Genomic DNA, 16,029 nt, shown 5'->3' on the forward strand with positions numbered 1-16,029 from the left:
AAGGACACGAGGCATATTATATCCTCAGTATGGGACCAGATCAGGTCTTCTGTATTCTGAGATGAAGTCATAGAACCTGGTGTCAAGAAAACTTACCAGCTTATAAGTCCAAAGATGAGATTCCCATTCTTTTAAACACAGAATGTTCATGTAAACCTTCTGAACACTGTCTTGTTGGCAGAGTTTTTAATTGTTTTCAGCTCAGGCAATTGGGCCCATATAAAGCACATGGCTTTTCTCTTCTCTCTCTTCCTTTCTCTGCTCTCTTTTCCCTATTTCCTCCTACTTCTTATCCTTTCCCCTCCTCCATCTACTTTCTTCCTCTCCCTTTCCTCCAGGAATGTTTACACTTCCCTACTTTCTGGTTTTCATTTGGTGGCTCAGTGGTAAAGAATCCACCGGCCAAAGCAGGAGACACAGGTTTTATCCCTGGGTCAAAAAGATCCCCTGGAGAAGGAAATAGCTGCCCACTCCAGGATTCTTGCCTGGGAAGTCCCATGGACAGAGAAGCCTGACGAGCTACAGTCCATGGGGTCACAAAAGAGTTGGACACAACTTAGCAACTAAACAACAACAACTTTTCTAAAATTTTCCATCATTCCTCTCTGATAATCTTTCATGCTTCTGTATTGCTTAAGCTGTCAATAGCACACTTTGCCCACAAATAATAGACATAAACCACCCAAAGCTATTATAAACTATTGACTATATTCCTTATACTGTATACTTCCCTATGACTTGTTTATTTTATAACTTGTACTTTATACCTCTTAATGGTTGTTGCTACTCTTATCACCAGGAATATCCTATTGAAGTCATTCTTATCTAATATAATATTGACTTCAATAAAAGAACAGACATAAAATCTCATAAATATCCATATTCAAAAGACCACTATGTTTAATACCTTTGCTTAGGCTTACAAATAATGTAAAGGGACTATGATCACTAAGAAAAATAAACCAATATTAAATATTATTGCTCTTGGTATCTATTAGCCATTAACTTCACATGGGTCCTCATAAGTCCATTTTCCTATTTAGTTACTGCCCTGCTATAAGATTGATAGTGTTTATTTACTTCCTTCTTGCATGAGAATACACACTTCTCTCAATAAAAATGGATGGACACCTAACTCAAAGTGTACTCCTATATAGGATTCTTCCCAAAATGGTAAGTGAGTGAGCTCCCCCTCAAAACTAACTACAGCTTCTACTCTTACAACCACAGGAAAGAAATTCAGGAAGTTTTTAAAGACCAGCATTTCTTCACAAGCAATGATTTAGAAATACTGAAGTCTAATCCACAAGCACCTTGAGTGATATGTAACATTTGTGAAAATACATCAAACATGATCCTACTTTGTTCTCCTATAATTTATTCTCTGCACAGTAATTAGAGTGTTGTTTCTAGAAAAGTATATACTGAAGTTCTGCTGCTGCTGCTGCTAAGTCGCTTCAGTCGTGTCCGACTCTGTGTGACCCCATAGATGGCAGCCCACCAGGCTCCCCAGTCCCTGGGATTCTCCAGGTTAGAACACACAAAATTAACCTATGGTATTTTAAAAATCAGAATAGTGGTTGCCAATGTGGGTGAGTGGATAAAGCAAGAATTAACTGGGTCAGAACATGAAGGAACTTTTCTGAGGCTATGTTTATGTTCTGTATTTTAATAGGAATTTGAGTGACACAGGTGTGCATCTGTTAAAACTATTAATATTATGTTAAGATTTGTGAATTTAATGTATGCAAATTTTAAATTAAAAGAAAAAATTGTGAACAAATATAACTTTAAACTCTAGTTAATAATATATATGCTGAAGTATTTAGGGGAAAGGGTAATGATTCCCACAGATTATTTTGAAATGCATCAAAAATCACATGGATTGAATGGAGGGACAGAGAGAGGAATAGACACACAGCATGAGATAAGCAAATCTAGTCAATATTTGTGGCACAATTTAGTTGGTGAGTATTTGATCCTCAGTGTAAAATATTTCAATTTTACTTCATGTTTGAAATTGTCCATAATATGTATGGTGTTGGGAAAAAATTATACAAACACTGTCAGGAATATAGCTCTTGACTAAATGTATCAATGAATAAAGCAAAGGCAGAAATTGGATCAAATATACTGTCATTGTAAACTCTCTTAATCAATTTAGGAAAAAGTTCCACTATTCTAAAAAGGAGAACTTTTTAACAGGTTATTTACAACGCTTACAAGAGGGAAATTAAAAATAAATGTTAATGGTCCCAGTGAAACTTAATTTACTATAGTGAGCTCTTGTTAGAGTTCAGTTGCTATCCCTGGGGGATGGTGTACGGGGAGGAGAAAGAAAAGAAATATATCAGAAGATTTACCAGAATTAGGTTAAAGGTAATAAGGAAAAAGAAAATAGCAAACTTTTTTGGCATGATGTGTTGTTTGCCATACTCCTTCATGTGCTCTTCAGTAATTTTGATTCCCCGAGAATATCAGATTGTACAGATCTTAACAAGAGAAAGCTCATTCTTTCTACAACATTTATTCTGCAATTCCACAAAATTTTAGATGCCACTACTATATATTCACATGATAATCACTTAGTAACACTGCTATTCTTAAAACAATCAATTTACATAATCATTCAGGACTTCCCTGGTGGCTCAGATGGTAAAGCGTCTGCCTACAGTGCGGGAGACCTGGGTTCAATCCCTGGGTCAGGAATATCCTCTGGAGAAGGAAATGGCAACCCACTCTAGTACTCTTGCCTGGAAAATCCAATGGACGAAGGAGCCTGGTAGGCTACAGTCCATGGGGTTGCAAACAGTCAGACACAACTGAGCAACTTCACTTTCACTTTCATTTTTCCCAGAAACGTTTTGGTCTAGAACTTGACTAAAAACTTAAGAAGTTTATGTTCATTCAAACACTGTAAATTGAGTAAATGATTTCTTTCCTATGCTATTAATTTTCCTATAACAGATGTGACACAAACAATGATTATAAATGTGAAGGCACTATAGGTTAAAGACAACATACATTAATAGTGGCTGTATTATAATAATGATTCAGGTGATTAGAGAATATAAGTTTTAATATGTATGCCAAAAGATTGTGGCTCAGGATGGCAAAAAATCTGCCTGCAGTGGGGGAGACCTGGGTTGGATCCCTTGGTTGGGAAGATCCTCTGAAGGAGGGCATGGCAACCCACTCCAGTATTCTTACCTGAAGAATCCCCATGGACAGAGGAGCCTGGTGGGCTGCAGTCCTTGGGGTCGCAAAGAGTCAGATACAACTGAGTGACTAAACACGCATGCAATATACACAATATTATATAAAAATGGAGAATGAAACATTACTTGATACAATGAACACTATTGGTATTCGTGATAAAGGACTATTAAAAATAAATCTTATGCCTGTGATCAAAAGGTTTGAATTTCAAAGCATTCTGAAAAATAAATGTACTACTCAAAACTGAAGAACAAATGAAACAAACTATTGAAGTAAATCAATCAACAATTACATGACAAAGTCTATGCATCACACTGATCCTGTTTCAGATGGAAATAGTGTCTTCATAAGAAATAAATGCACACAGACTTGGATATCTATGTGTTTAATGTCTTAGATTTTTTTTCATACAGTAGTGTAAAGTTCAAGAACATAAGCCACCCTCCCCCACCCCTCCCAACTTTCTGGCATAGGAAAAGAGACAAATATCAAAATAATTACATAAAGGCACAAGGCAAAACAGACTTTAAGAATCCTTGTGCTCTACATTTCTTAGCTTTGGGCTAGGCTAGGATAATTTATCACATTTTAAAACTAGTTGTCTTACTCTAATCATGAAATCATCTGAAGTCAAGAGAATGATTTGCAGAAGTTTAAAGTGTGTGCAAAACTGCATTGTTTCGATATGTATGCACAGCATTAGCATTTGCTTAAATCTCTTCTCAAAGATATAAAATTATGAAATACAAACTTACTTTCTTTACAGTATAAAAAGATACTGTGAAGAAGAGAATAGATAATCCCTTGAATAAGTTCTTGGTATTGCCAGGGTCCAGCCCCGGCTGATCCAGGGTATTCGAAGGAGAGACAGCATAGGCGAGGATCAGGAAACAACTGCTTAATTAAATGTTAATTAAGGATATAAAGAGTAATAGAATGAGGATATCTCAGTGAAGAAATTCAGTGGAGAAAAGAGGCTGAAATAAGGATAGCTCAGTGAGGTCAGTGGAGAAAAGAGGCTGAATAATTCAGCCAGAAGGTGAGAGAAAGAACGACATGGGGAGACCAAGTTTTGGTGAACAAGGCCCGCACTTTATTTTCCAAAGTAGTTTTTATACCTTAAGTTATGCATAGAGGATAATGGGGGAAGGGGTAGAGTCATGCAGTAAGCCAGGCTTTCTTCCTGCAAACTTATCATATGCAAAAGTTTAGGTGATTTGCATCATCTTCTGGCCTGGAGGCCTGTTAACATTTTAAGACCCTTTCTTCAGAAATTTTTTTTTTCTCTAAAGGTGATTTAGTCAGGCGCCACCCTCCAAAAGCATTAAAGTTGCATTACTATAGGGCAAAGGTGTGGTGGGCTATAACAAGAAAAAGAATTAACTCAAGGGTCCAAGGTTACAAACATTAAAGCTACTACTTACACCAATTATATTAATCAATACACTGCCAGGGACACAGCAGGTAAGGGATATGGAGACTTAGCAGCAAACATTGGCCCAACAAGTGAAAAACCCTTCACCAATACAATTTCTAATCAATCTTTTAACTGCTCAAAGGACTCTGTATTTAGACAGTTTAGAACATCTCATGCCTCTCACAGTTGGGAGGCTCTGAGCAATCACATGTGGCCAGAAAAACCTATTCAGGCAGGCTAGAGGACTTCCAAAGGAGTTTGTAGATTGAAACACTATCACACCCAGGAATTATTAATTGGAGCTGTAAGTTAACTCTTTTTTCAGAGAGAGGTAGTGGGGGACAGCCCCCCTCCCCCCCCGTAAAGTCAGAGGTGTAGGTAAGAGCACAAAGCAGAAAGTAGGCAGACTCTGGTTTTGGGGGTAGATGTTCGAGAATTTCCAGGGGGACTCCTGAGGCTCAGTCCCGCCTTTGCGTATGCCAAGCCTCCTTCCTCATGACCTTTGCCACGGGCGGAGTTCCTCATACTGGCTCCTGGCAGTGACAGATTTCCTGTTGAGCTATTTCAGATCCTGAAAGATGATGCTGTGGAAAGTGCTGCACTCAATATGCAATATGCAATATGCACTCAATATACAATATGCCGGCTCCCGACAGGTATAGATGCTACAGAAGATACTTTCCTCTTTGTTTTTTTGTACATAAAATACAGTTTAAGTTTTTACAGTATGATTTCGCTGGCACATTTAAATTTCAAAATCTAAAATTTGTAAAAAGTAGTTTTGATCAATGTTTGTAGAATATGTAATAATGTTTATAATAAAGGAAAGGTGATTACAGAATAACATATAATAAATGCATAAAAGCAAAGTGATATCACTCAGTAGTGTCTGATTTTTTGCAACCCCATGGATCATACAGTCCATGGAATTCTCCAGACCAGAATACAAGAGTGAGTAGCCATTCCCTTCACCAGGGGATCTTCCCAACCCAGGTATTGAACCCAGGTCTCCTGTATTGCAGGTGGATTCTTTACCAGCTGAGCCACCAGGGAAGCCCATAATAAATGCATAAGCATGTTTATAATTAAACATAATGTAATAGCAAAATGAGGGTCTAAAAGGGTCCACAAAAGTTTATCTAAGAATGTCATGATGCTTTCCACATAGAATATTTATAGCAGTTTTTTAAAAAATGAAATAGTCTATTCTTAATAATGAATGATCTCATTATATTTTAATATCATGCAATATCATAGAGCATTTATTTTTCTCAAATGCTTCAAAATTGAGAGTAAAATGAAATGAGTGTAGATGCACCCCAATGTTTATAGCAGCACTATTTACAATAGCCAAGACATAGAAGCAACCTCAATGTTCATGGAGAGATAAGCAGATAAAGAAGATGTGGCATGTGCCCCCCACCCCACACACACACACTGGAATACTACTCAGCCATAAAAAAGAATGAAATAATGCCATTTACAGCAACATGGATGGACCCAGAGATTATCACACTAGGTGAAGTAAATCAGACAAAGAAAGACAAACACCAGACGATATGGATTATAAAATATTATATGGAATATAAAATATTATATGAATGAACTTACTTTAAAACAGAAACAGATTCACACACATAGAAAATAAACTTATGGTTACCAAAGGGCAAAGGGAGTGGGGGAGGGAGAAATTATGAGTTTGGGATTAGCAGATATAAGCTATTATATATAAAATAGGTAAATAACAAGGTCCTACAGTACAGCACATGGAATTATATTCAATATCATATAATAAACCATAGTGGGAAATTTTTAATGACATCAGTGAAAATAGAGGCCCAAAGTCAATGAAATAGTATGTTCAAATTGTTCAAGCAAAACCAAAAACCTAGAATTCTATACTAAATTTAACCATCTTTCAAGAGAAAAGACAAAATAAAGGCATTTTTATTTAAAAAATAAATAAATAAACAAAAGATTTTTCCATAAAGACAACTCTAGAGGGAAAGAAACTGTTTCTGGACAAAAGGAACAGAATGAAAAAGTAATAGTAAACAAAGAAATTAGTAAATATGTGAGTGGATCCAAACTGTCACTATATTAAATAGTAAGAGAGAGAGAGAATGCTCACAAATGGGGAACATAAAAACAAGATAAAAAATGAAACCTGAGATATAATGAGAGGGATTAGAAATAAGAGATAAACATGTTAAGGTCCTTGGTACTATTTAGGAGGATTGCTGAGGTATTAGAAATTGTGTTAAGTCAAGCATCTTAAAAAATTATGACAATCATACATGTATATGTTTGTGTGTGTAACTTTGTACTTAAACTGTAAAGAATGTTTTCAAATCCAAAAAAATGTTATAAAACATATGCATTAGGAAAGAAAGTCTCAATAAATATCTAACAAGTAATATCATTCAAACCACAATCTATAGCCATAAAGTAATATTAGGAATCAATATTGAAAAGAGAAACCCCCCAAATGTTTTTTAAACGTGGAAATTTTAAAACACATTTTATATGTTTAAAAAATGATGAAAATTTCAACATATTTACTACTTAATAGGACTATCAAAATTGATGGGATAAAAACATTTTATAATTTTAAATAAATATATTGAAAAATAAGAAATATTAAAAATTAATACACTAAGAATCCAACTCAAAGATTTATTAAAAGAAGAAATGAAAAAATCTAAAGACAGGTAAAGCCAAATCAGTAGTTTAAAACTTTAACCAGGCCCAACCCATTTCCCTAAGCCATTTCTATAAGCCTAAAATAACATTGAAATGGAAACTGAACAGGGACAATATGAGAAAGGAAAACTTAAGAGCCAATCTCACTTACAAACATAGACAGAAAAACTCTATACAAAATACTAGCAAACAGAATCTAACAACATTCAAAATAATATCTAACATCCAGGTAGGAGTTATACCTGGAAGGTAAGACTACCAAGGAAGTCTTAACATTATAAAAGTGTTACTGCAATTCACCATAATATCAATTAAAGAATAAAAACAAATGATTTCAACAAACTCAGGAAAAGTCTTGATAAAATTTAATGGGCATTCACAAATTTTTAAAAATTAAAAACTGAGCAAACTAAAAACAAGAAAATTTCTTTAACTTAATAAAGAATATTTATTAAAAAATTTATAACTATCAAGTTCCCATGAAGTTCCAAAAAAACTCAACATTGCATAGAAATCCTACCCAGTTAGAGAGAGAGAGAGAAGGAAAGGAGAAAGGGAGGAAGCAAAGAAGGAAAGAAAGAAAAACTGGAAGGAAGCGGGAAGCAAGGGCAGGAGAGAGGGGAGGAAGAAGGGAAGGAAAAAGGGTATGAATATTGGAAAACAAGAAATAAATTTTTCATTATTTTATGAAAACAAAGTTTTCTCACTAGAAAAAATCTATGAAAGGAAAATCTTAAAATTTAAATTAATAAGAAAATCTAGCAAGGCTGCTAAATACATGATCAATATACAAAGTTCAATAGTGTTCTGTGCAGCAGTTACAACTGGTTAGAAAATACACTTTGAAAAGCATCTTACAATACCAACAAAAGTAAAGTTCTCACAAATAAATTTATGAAAGCTATATAATAAATTTTTGAGAAAAAGCATTACTCTTCATTAAAGCACACAAAAGAACACCTCACACAAATTGGGAGCTTTATTTTGTTCCTGTTAAGAAATTTAAGAATAACTATGTCAATTTATCCCAAATTTCTCTATAAAGTTAGTAAAATTTCAATCAAAATGAAATTTAAAATTTTTTTATTTTCTGAAGTTTACCCCTAAATTCAACTTGAATAGTAAAGATCAAGAATAGCCAAGACAATGTAAGAATAAAAAATATAAATTTACTGTATTCGAATGTCAAGATGGATGATAAAGCTACAATAATTCAGATAGCTTAGCTTTAGTATAAGTAAAGAAAAATACATCAAAGAAACAGGGTACTCAAAAATGGCCTTGACAATGTGGAAGTTTATACCCTAAAAACATGGTATTTCTGTAGGGAATGAATGAAGTATTTAATAAATTATGCTTTGGTAATGGACTACTAATATCAAAGGGAAAAATAAAAATCAAATTAAACCTCCATCTCACACTGTGAGCAAAATACATTTGAGACAGATCAAATACCTAAACACCAAAGCAAAACTGTAAAGTATTATAGGAAAATGTCTTCATACACAGGGATAGGAAAAGTATATCTCAAATGAGTCCAAAAAAGCACTAAAACATAAGAAATGACTAATTAAGAAACATCTATATGGCAAAAATGCATCATCAAGAAGGTTTAAATACTAGCACAAATGGAAGATTGTGTCAGTAACAAATACACCAAGAGAGGATTAGTATGCAGACTTTTTTTTTCTTTGTTATCAAATTACTAAGATAAACAACATAACAGAAAATAGGGTAGAGGATATAAACAGGGACCCAAAAGAAAAGAAAATGGCATGACATACAAAATTATGAGAAGATGCTTAATTCACATGAAATCAGAAAAAAATGTAAATTAAATTAATGAGATATTTCTCAGCCAAAAGATACAAAAATATTAAACACTTAACAAGAACTGTCAAGAATATGGAGAAAGAGGAAATCCTATTCACTGCCAGTGAGAGTATAAATCAATTTAAAAATCAACAAAAAAATATGAAATTGACTCACTAATTCCACTTACAGGTATATGACCAAGGGGACTCATACAGTTATTTATTGAAGCATTCTTTATAAAATAAGCATGCCAATATGGGAAAGAATAAGTTACATATTCTATAACATGGGATTATGAGAGAGCAATTAAAATGGGTGAGCCATCTCTAAACTACTCATTCTGTTACCCCTTGGCAGTCACTTGGCTTCTTTGAGCTTCTTGTTTGCTATTTTTGTTTTACTCTAAAAATGGAAAATCAACCTCACTAGGTGAAATGAAAAAGAATAATTAAGAAAAAAATAAGTAAAAGATGTAATATAACAGCTCCTATGTAATATAAGGTCGGAGAAGGCAATGGCACCCCACTCCAGTACTCTTGCCTGGAAAATCCCATGGACGGAGGAGTCTGGTAGGCTGCAGTCCATGGGGTTGCTAAGAGTTGGACATGACTGAGAGACTTCACTCACTTTTCACTTTCATCATTGGAGAAGGAAATGGCAACCCACTCCAGTGTTCTTGCCTGGAGAATCCCAGGGATGGGGGAGCCTGGTGGGCTGTCATCTATGGGGTCGCACAGAGTCGGACACGACTGAAGTGACTTAGCAGCAGCAGCAGCATGTAATATAAGGTACATTAGAATCTAATGTTCTCTTGTCTGTGAAATAGGTATCACCAACATTCTTTGAAAGAAAGAGTGACAGGTATACAACATAAGATTTGAGAATAATCAATGTTCATTAAAATCTCCTTAAAAACAAGAAAGGGAGCTAGATAGGAAAGAGGGCCAACCAAATGAGGGCCTAGCTCTCACTGACAAGCTAATCACAAATGAGACTCTAGTCATATGAATCTACCAACAGACCCCATTCCAAATCACTTACAGGCTCAGGATTACTATTCAAAGGAAAACACTATGAAACAGGAATTATACTGAAGCAGCCTGTAAAGTTATGACTTTTCACTATTTTTAGTTTTGTGTGTGTATGTGTGTGTGTGCTGAATGGAAGTTTCTGAGACACCAAGGCAGTGGAGAAACTGGGAACACTATTTTTTAATATTCCGCATCTATATAAGATGAAAGTCATCTTGAATATGAAGCCAACTTCAGTAATATTATTAAGCTATCTTGAGAAGTCAAATTACATTTTTTTCAGGAAAAATTTTAATCCAAGTAGTGCTGATTTCCCATAAGCTATGAGTCTGTCAACTTTCGTAAGAGATAGAGGGACATTTGAGCTTCAATTATAAAGTGTGCTTGGGAAAATCTTAGACTGTATCCTGAAGGACTTGAAAAGGTGCAAAATAAAAAACAGGTCCCCTGGGTTTGGATATACCCTACAAGTCTCTTACATTAATGCTTTAGCCCTCAATACAATGTTGAGAATAACTTTTAAAAATAAAAAATTATAAAAATGCTGCAAAAGCAATTAAAGATAGTCAAGTAAAGCTAAAACAGATTAAAAAGTGTGTTGATTACTCAACTAGTAGGTGTCCATGACAATTTGCAAAGGTGAACAGAATTTCACTGGAGAGTGTCAGATAATGTATATTCATTTCAAAGAGGAATTTCTTGGGGAAAAATATGTGTCACAAACTAAGCACACTAGTGCCTAAAGATAACAGCTCAGAAGGTTGCAATGCAGGAACCCGGGTTTGATCCTTGCATCAAAAAGATCCCCTGGAGAAAGAAATGACAACCTACTCCAGTATTGTTGCCTAGAGAATTCCATGGACAGAGGAGCCAGGTGGGCTACAGTACATAGGGTCACAAAAAAGTCAGACACGACTGAGCAACTAACACATACACAGGAAAGAAGTCACCCATATTTTGTAATAAAAATCCGAAACAAGTAGCAAAAGGTCCAGAAATACCTCCGCTTTACCAACTGCAGTTTTTCCCCCAACTGCAGTTGTGAGGCCCAAGGATTATTCAAAGCAATAGACTTGCAAAACCTATCTTAGGAAATAATTGCTTTTTTATTGAACGCTTTTAAAGGTCATTGGCACTAGAATTCACTTTCAAATGCAAAACTTAAAGTCAATTAAGGATTTCTAAAAAGGGATGTATATAATACATTAAACTCATGTTTACATGTTTTAGTAATAAAAACAATTTACTTTATTAATAGAAATAATGTTAAATAAATTCACATTATATGTAATTTTGAGCTTTTCACAAGTCTTTCCTGCTGCTTAGTCTAAGAATGCTAACAGCAGAGAGACTGATACAGAAACATCAAGAAATTGACAAGCTCAAGAAAAGGCATCCAGTCTTCTTCCTTCTCCATAGCACTTAATTTAAAACTCAACACACAAGTGCTTAATACATATTCACCGATATGAACAGCATATTTGCTAACAAACACTAAATGAAAATTTGTTACTTTACTACCATTTATTTATATTTATAATAAAGCAACTCATAAAAGTTTTTAAAGTAATTCATCTTTACTGAAGGTGTTCTCTTCAGTGCATAATATCATATGACAAAAAAAGAACTGAGAGAACTCCACTCTAAATACCCATAAGTTAAGTTACAGGAACTCAAAAGTAACAAAAGTAGCTCACACTATGCAAGGCCTAAAGAAAGAAACCAGTTTATACCACCACCTAGTGACCACAGAATGCAGCACAAAGAAAGTACTTACCAGGGACATCACCAGAGTTAAGTAACTGGAGTTTACATGTAAAGCTACTGCCCACCTATGCAGCTGGGCTAGTGTTGAATCCACCTCTCCCACTTCCTTTTGCAGATGTGATGAGCCTGACCTTTGGACAAAACCAAGTACAGACATCATCAAGTGGACTGTTGCCTTTACCCACCTCATATAATTTTCTCCACCCTTTAACCGATAACTATTTGTTATGTACAGGGTAAATAATGCACTTTCACACTCACTGATCCAGATGAGCAATAATTAAAAGTGGTACTGGCTGGGCCACTTAGCACTTAGCAGCAATGACCCTGAGGAAATTATTTATCTCTCAAAATCTTACCATTTAGATAAAAGTTTAACTACAACACTTTGAGGATAATTAAAATCTGTGAGAAACTGAACAGGAGACTGTCTTAGGCCCCTAACAGTATTTAACAATGTTTATCTAATTCTAAGTTGTAGCCATAAATTTCACTCCTATCTTGTAAGCATTTTCCACTTGGAAATATTGGAGATTTCCTCTATCTTGCTCTCAGTTAGATGCAGTTAATGATGACACTCTCAGTTCAGTTCAGTTCAGTCACTCAGTCGTGTCCGACTCTTTGAGACCCCATGAATCGCAGAACACCAGGCCTCCCTGTCCATCACCAACTCCCAGAGTTCACTCAAACTCATGTCCATTGAGTCGGTGATGCCATCCAGCCATCTCATCCTCTGTAGTCCCCTTTTCCTCTTGCCCCCAATCCCTCCCAGCATCAGAGTCTTTTCCAATGAGTCAACTCTTCGCATGAGGTGGCCAAAGTATTGGAGTTTCAGCTTTAGCATCATTCCTTCCAAAGAACACCCAGGGCTGATCTCCTTTAGAATGTACTGGTTGGATCTCCTTGCAGTCCAAGGGACTCTCAAGAGTCTTCTCCAACACCACAGCCTTGACTAGATGGACCTTTGTTGGCAAAAGACACTCTAGGGGATGGTCAAGCCACAGCATTGAAGATGTCTAGGTCCTTATGTATAGAAGAACTGCCTGCCATCTAAGTAAATGCACTGTTTGCTCATTTGAAAAAACAAAATTCATTAGTGTTTGAGTCACATTACACTTTTGGTGTCAATTTCTAACAGCAAATTAGCCTACATTATATACATTATAATATATATGTAATATGTATTACAGCCTAAACTATTTATCTGTATATGTATATATATATATACATATATATATACATATATATATATATATATATATATATATATCAGAGAAGGCAATGGCACCCCACTCCAGTACTCTTGCCTGGAAAATCCCATGGACTAAGGAGCCTGGTAGACTGCAGTCCATGGGGTCGCTAAGAGTCAGACACAACTGAGCGACTTCACTTTCTCTTTTCACTTTCATGCATTAGAGAAGGAAATGGCAACCCACTCCAGTGTTCCTGCCTGGAGAATCCCAGGGATGGGGAAGCCTGGTGGGCTACCATCTCTGGGGTCACACAGAGTCGGACATGACTGAAAAGACTTAGCATAGCATATATATATATATATATATATATATATATATATATATATGGCACATATATTAGCCTATACAGTATACATTAGCATTATATATATATGTGTATATATAGTATATGTTCTTGAAGTGTGAATGAGTGATAGTCGCTCCATCGTGTCTATTTGTGACCCCATGGACTGTACCTCTTCTGTCCATGGAATTTTCCAGGCAAAGAATACTGGAGTGGATTGCCATTTCTTTCTCTAAAGATACTGCCAAATATCAAGATCTCTGGCCTTCTTCTCTTTTTAGCCTCAAGAACTTGACAACAAAGATTAGACCTCACAGGTCGGACACAAGAAGTTTCCTTGTAGAGAAAGTTGACAAGAAACAACTTATAGCTAATAACAGCTGGGGTGATGGATATCTAATGAAGGAAACTACCCAGTCAGATCACTCTACAGTAAAGCTCATGACTTGGCAAGACCCACCACATTCACAGAGCTTTCAAATTCTTTATAGTCCCACTTTTAAAAATGAGGTGATAGACAAATATAAAAACATTTCAGGAAAAACTTCAGTACCAGAGAGAGGAAAAAGAATAAAATATATAGAAAACAAAATAAAACTCAAATGAAGACTTGAAACCATTTTTAAGCCCCCAGAGAAATAGAAATATTAAACCAATGAAGCAAAAAGATGATAATACTTCTGAAGACAGTAGGGGAAAAAAGCATTCTGGGAAAAAAGAGGTTAAAAAGAGCTTTTGGAAATAAACTGGACATTTAAATTAGACATTTAAAAGTTTATTAGGTGAGTTACAAAATAAATGTGGAACGTTTCACGACCCCCCTCCCCCCCAAAAAAAGCAAAAAAAAAAAAAAAGATTAAAAACTTAGTAGGAACAAAGAAAATTAGAGGATCAAGTTGGAGAAGGCAATGGCAACCCACTCCAGTACTCTTGCCTGGAAAATCCCATGGATGGAGGAGCCTGGTAGGCTGCAGTCCATGGGGTCTCGAAGAGTCGGACACAACTGAATGACTTCACTTTCACTTTTTACTTTCATGCATTGGAGAAGGAAATGGCAACCCACTCCAGTGTTCTTGCCTGGAGAATCCCAGGGACGAGGGAGCCTGGTGGGCTGCCATCTTTGGGGTCGCACAGAGTCGGACACAACTGAAGCGACAGCAGCAGCAGCAGCAGCAGCAGCAGCAGAGGATCAGGTGGAGGCATGATGCTTGAATAATAAAAATTCCATAGATAGAGGAGGAAGAAAAAAATCCAAGAAACATAACAAATTTCTCATAATTTAAGAGTTTCCAGATTTGGGGGTGGTAGTGTTGGGAGAAAGCAAATTAGCCAAGACGTTGTGGTTAGGCTCTCTCACCCCATGTTTTGTAAATAATGACTATGAAACAGTTGAGATCATTTATAGCACTACACATGCAGTCATGAGCTTTATATAACAGCTGAGATCATTTATGGCACTGCACATGCACATCATTCACTTGATCATGAGCTACTTTGTGCAGCACAGCTGTATAAGCTTCACCTGGAGAAGCCCTAAAGGTTGTGTGTGGTTATGTTGTGTTATGTTATGTCTGCTGCTAAGGCTGCTATGCCAGTCAGGAGAGGATAAACCCATCTGCAGTTCCTACAGTTCCTCACATTTTCTGCCAGCCTCCTAGCTCATGCTTTGCCTATCATGGGTTCATCAAGCAGTGTGCACAGGGAAATACAGTAAGACAATCGGCATCACAAACAGGGTCAGCAAGACAGCTGATCAATTGAATGAGACACAATGGATGAAAAAAGATCTATCCCAAGGAATATCACTGTGAAATTTCAGAAATTTAGGAGTGAGAACATAAAAGCTTCCAGACAAGTCACACAGAAAGGACCAAGAATTAAAATGGGAAGAACGTCTCACCAGAAGCTATAAGGCAATGGAGCAGTACCTTAAAAAAAAAAAACAAGGAAAAATTATTTCCAGTGTAGAAATTTACATCCACCCAAACTATAAATTAAGGAAGTTGACAAATTTTTAGAGCTGAAAGCCTCTAAAGTTTAATCCCCATATACCCTCTCCTAAAATTAAGAGGAAAAAAAAAAGATATAAGATCCTGGAAAAAGGATATCCTCTTGAAGGCCAATGAGATTTCCCAGGAGATGAGTGAAAGGAGATCCAAGAATTACTACAGGGCCACTTTAGAGAACATTTAGTCCACACTGGACCAAGAGACCAAAAGACTCCTTAAAGATAACTCTAGAAGAGAAAGCTTAAAAGCTGATTAACAGTTTCAACCATTTTGAGTTTAGGCAAAGAATTTGGTGATTAATAATTAAAAGGTAAAGAAGAGAAACAAATGAAAAAGAAATAAAAGAAACAATCACCTTTCTGTGATTAAGATCATAGGTATATGCCACACCGCAGTGGCTTAAACTAGAAGATGAATTCTCTCCTAAAATAAGTCCAGAGACAGGCAGGCCAGGGCTCCTAGTATTCCATGGTGTCAGAACTTAGGCTGCTTCTTTTGTTGTTCTGCCATCTCCAGCACCTGGCTTCTACCT

Source organism: Bubalus kerabau, chromosome 4, assembly GCF_029407905.1.
Source record: "Bubalus kerabau isolate K-KA32 ecotype Philippines breed swamp buffalo chromosome 4, PCC_UOA_SB_1v2, whole genome shotgun sequence".
NCBI classification, from domain to species: domain Eukaryota; kingdom Metazoa; phylum Chordata; class Mammalia; order Artiodactyla; family Bovidae; genus Bubalus; species Bubalus kerabau.